The sequence below is a fragment of the Cyprinus carpio genome, chromosome A1, assembly GCF_018340385.1.
Source record: "Cyprinus carpio isolate SPL01 chromosome A1, ASM1834038v1, whole genome shotgun sequence".
NCBI lineage: Eukaryota > Metazoa > Chordata > Actinopteri > Cypriniformes > Cyprinidae > Cyprinus > Cyprinus carpio.
Window position 1 is genome coordinate 34,897,923 of NC_056572.1, and position 5,200 is coordinate 34,903,122.

A 5,200-nucleotide genomic window follows, 5' to 3' on the forward strand; every position below is an offset into this window, starting at 1 on the left:
CAATGTAAATTTAACTCAGTGATTCAGGAAAAACAATATTTTTTGTTTGCCCGTCTGTTTTATAACTCCATTACAACAGCCAAGAAAAATCTGACTTTAAAGTTTTAAGGGTCAAGAGCCCAACTAAAGCAAACATTGGCCACTATAATGGTGACATTAAAATAGTGATTTTCGTCTTTGTTGATTCTGCTCGTTAACATCAGGTCTCGTCAATAATGGTCAATCATAACTCAATTAATCACTTAATTATCTCATTAACTTTAACTCTGATTCAGTGTTAATTTAACACTCCTATTTTAACACTTTCACACTCTTGAGTGTGGTCTCACATGTACTCCCAGCAGAGTTAATTTCACTCTGGATTTTTTGCTGTGCAGTTTGATTCAGTGTTAATTTAACTCCTATTTTAACACTTTCACATGAAACAGTCGCAGTAATTGTTAGTAGCTATATTTGTTCACTTAAGCTAATTAAATGCCTATTTCATTATGTATTTACAATACCAAAAAATAAATGAATTAAAATAAAATAATGACTTGATATCCACCTTTTTCCTTAACGCGGAAGTGAGCCTATGGGTGAGACTTCCGTTTCATTAGCCGCTATAGGTAAATAAAGAGGAGAATAACAACGTGCAGTAAACGGTAAAACTTTTTGCAGTACAAACCAGTGTGTTCTTAATTAAGATAACAGATTAAAATAATATGATAGGACACATCAATTGTCAATATCAAGCAGCAAACGAACTGTTTTGTACATTCAAAATAGCTGGACGAAATGAGACCTGAAGCTGGGACCCATAGAATTTACTTCAATGGTGGCTTCCATTTACTTCCAGGAAAAGGTGGATAGGCCTATATTCGCTTCTGCTATCAAATAAAACATACACAGCCTGCTTCCAGGTAACCGTAGACTGTACCTTTTGTCCATTAGTTTTTCCTTTTTAAACATTTAGAAGAAAAAATGAAAAGAAAGAATGGTTGTTGTATTTTTAAAATGCCATCCTTAAAAAACACATTTTGAAATTAGAAACCATTAATGTCACCCCCAAAAAGCAAAATAGCCTATATAGATTATTTTTGCTTAGGACTTTGCAACTCTATACGAACTGAAAAATGTGGCAAAATTTATATAGAAAAAATTTTGGTTTTAACAAGTTTTCTTTGGCCAAATTAGAAGTGGTAGGTTAATATTTCTCCTCAAGACTGATTGGGAACTATATCTCTGTGTTAGATCATTGATGTGAGCTGGGCATTTAATAGTGAACAATGAACAAAATGGGCATATTATTATATGAATAATAAAAATCACTAAGTATAGTCGTGCATTTCAAGTGTTTATGAGGAGTGGAGTATTATCGCTGCCATTGTAAGGATATGGAGGGGCCCCAACATAATCCCTCTCTTTTTTTTCTGCAGAAAGAATTTTTTTGGATGTGCTTTCTATATAAATCTTGAAATTTCTATTAAACAAACCAATTCAAATAAAAAACAAATCTTCTTTAATTATGTGGTCCGTATGAAAAGGTGCATTTCTCGGCATTATTACATCTATTAGGCACCACTCTCATCTATAAGTCCCATAGTGGAGATGTACATTACCAGTTTTGTATTTGGCAAATTTACCCTGCAGCCTACACTGACTGAGAAAGCACAAGTTTAGTAATAAATACTTACAATGTCTTCTTTTTTCCTACGCATGCTTTGCAGCAAGTTTTTGGCGTGCTTGCTGATTTTGGAATAGGCTATAAATGCCTATATATTAAAGGATGGTTTAATAGGTTATTATATTAATCATTTTAATATAAACATGGGACTAGTTGACTAGGAAAAAATCTTTAAAAAAAGACAGTAGCAAAAACAAAAATATTACCAGCACAAACGAAGCACAAACAAACAAGTTTATTTTGGGGTGAATTTGGAGCATGTGGGGGGCTGAGTGACCTCAGAGTGTCATTCAATGTTATTTTTAATATAAAAAAAACAAAACAGCACAATAAATACATAAATAAATAAATAAATAAAAAATACAGCACAGACAAAAGAAGATTATTTTTGCTGGGGTCTTGGAGCGTATTTGGGGGAGCTGAGTGACCTCAGAATGATCACTAAATATTATTTTAAATATCTCTAAAAAAAACGGCAGCAGCAAAATAAAAAAAAAAAAAAGTAAATACAACTCAGCACAAGACAAAGAAGATTGCTTAGGGTGAATTTAGAGCGCGACCTCAGAATGATCACTAAAATGTCAAAAAAAGGCAGAAGCATCACAAAATGAACATTTTGGCTCCACACAAAATAAGCACTGACAAAGAAGATTATTTTGGGTGAATTTGGGGTATGTGGGGGGGCTGAGTGGCGTTCATAAGCCTATAATTCAATGTCACAATATTTTTAGAAACTGAAGCGGCCAAAAAGCGAAAATGTTAGCACAAACGGTTACACAAACAAACTGGGGTTATTTGGGGTGAATTTGGAGCATGTGGGGGGCAGGATGACCTATAAACATTATTTTAATATCTAAAAAAAACAAAGCAGCACAAACGAAAATATTTCCGGCACAAACCTGCACGAACGATTAAGACTATTTTGCTTACGTTTTGCATTGGGCTGGGTGCCAACTTCACGGAGGTCAAAAACCTGTACTGTTTGTTTTCATTCTCAGTATTCATATTCATCACTTCTTTCCTTCTGTCCTTATATTCTAATATATAATACTATCACGTAATGATGAAAACATGGAAGATATGAGGAAACGCTTATGCTGGGATGTCAAACCTTATTAGGTTACTTCCAAAAAAGATACAGAAGGAACAAAATCCACGCAGATATAAGAGCAGCTAGAAACTTTAATACAATGGGTTACAGATTGTCCAGAAGTTTAACCAGAAACACTGGATTGAAAATAACATACTGCATCTTTCAATCCCTCCAGTGAAAGAGATACTGAACTATATATTGCAGTGATGTTACTTTAAATAGCAGAAATACACAGGTTAAAATGTGTAGCCTATTTGCGAGTGCAGCGCAAGTGTAATGAAAATGTGTAATGTACAATATACTGTAGGAAAGACTGAAAAAAAACACTTCTGCAAACTGTTATAAGCTCGATTACAGTAAACACTGTTAGCTAAAAGTTTTAAGAAAATTACTGATAATAAGCATCAAAAATGTAAGGTATTTATAGGTTTCTCTTTGGAGCATCAGTATTTTAATCTGAGCAGTAATACTGTGAGGAGAGTTTAATGTCAGTCTGCTGGAAGTTACTGCTGGGAGTCTCACCAATCAGGCGATCTGGACTGGCTGAAAGATCGAGAAACGTATAGGTAGTAAATCAGGAGCTCTAGAGTCAGCAGACTGTGAGAAGACAGATGAACAGGGCTGATCTGTATTTATATGGATCTGCTGAATGTGAGGAAGGTAAAAAGTGTTTGAGATATTTACTGACTCTGATGCGTGCTGTAAGTATCCTTGAATGTTCTGGACTTCCCCCTGGATCCAGAGCTGTGTATGTATCATCACTCGAGTCAGCCGTCTACAGAGAAAGATTGTCTTTTATTTATAGCTCAGTGCAACAATATCATCAAATGTGCAGCTGAAGATGGAGGTGTGTGTTTGCCTGCTTTTTGATTCACATCTTCAGTTCCACATTCTCTCTGCTACTTCCTACTGAAAACAGAGGAGAAAACTATTAAAATCTGTTAAAAACACATCAAATAAATAAAAAATGCTAAAAGGCGAAAAAAGTTTTTTTTTTCTAGAAAATAAGATAAAATTGCAGATATTTTTAATTTACTGAACAAACTTAAATTTCATGTCAGGCAAACTTCATTCACCTCACCACAAGATGATGATGAAGATTATGATGATGATGATGATGAATCAATCCTGCCACAATCCAGTAACTGTTTGAAGAGCAGCTCTCTGAGTCCCTGAAACAAGATGTTCAAGAAAGATTATTTCACTTCCCACGCCCACACTATTTGTGTATAGGTATATTTGCTTCAAAAAAAATGAGCGTAGCTTTATAAAACTGAGGCGTAGCTTTTTCAGAAACTATCAAAAATATGCCATTACAAAAAGAAGAAAAACACAATGAAAATGAAAAAAAAAATGAACTCAGTCCACACCGCGTTAACAGAGCTCTTTAAATATACTTCATTCTTTGTTGATGTTTTTTCAAAGATTCATTTTAAGCTAATCATTAGTTCTGAATGCATTGCCATAGATTTACGTAAGCCGCGGTTTTTACGTTTGGTGTTTTTGACACAAACCTCATTATGAGGTGAGAGCTTAACGGTGATCTACTCCTGGTTGGATAGTGAGCTTTTGATGGACAGATTGCTCTCTGACCCGGAAGTACAGGCGTCACTCAATTGGCACACATATTGGAAAGCTCATGGGGTGAAAACACAATCAGGATTTATGCAGAAAAGGCACATTACTAATAATATAGGATTACATAAAATGAAACAGCTCTATCAAATTAAGTAATGGTACTTCACCTAGATTTAATGCTGGGCGATATATCTAACGATATGATCATGCGCATCTAGTCAGTAAATCTGGTTCCGTGATTACGCTAAATGCGCCATCACCTGCTTTCAAATGGGGCGGCATTTAATAGACAGAGCCGTAGATCACTGACAAGCTTCACGCAATATCGGCGTTCATTATCCCCAGATGAATGCAGCTCAATAATCAAATGCGATGTGTGCGTGCCTGGTCAGTGAACTACGGCTCTGTCACAATAAATGCGCTCCACATAACGCAGGTGATGTGCTGATATGGTAATCAGAACCAAATTACTGACTAAATCTTATGTATCGATAAGCCTACTATCGCCCAACTCCTAGATTATTTTTAAAACAAGGAGTTACGGCAAGGATGTCCAGTTTCCCCACTTACCTGTTTCCTAATTGCAGCACATTTCCTTAGCACATACAGTATAAACAATAGTCAATTAGGAATTATCACAACTGGTGACACTAAAATAAAAAATTAGTCAATTAGCGGATGATACAGCTTTATTCTTGAATGATTCATCACAAAATTAAATTGGCTTGGGTATTTCTTTTCTTTAGTTCTATTTTATTCATTGTGTTTTTTTTTTTGTGGTTGATATTATGTGATGTATAAGGCTTTTATTGACAATTACATGACATTTATGCAAAGAGTATGTTTTATTAGGATAATCCAAA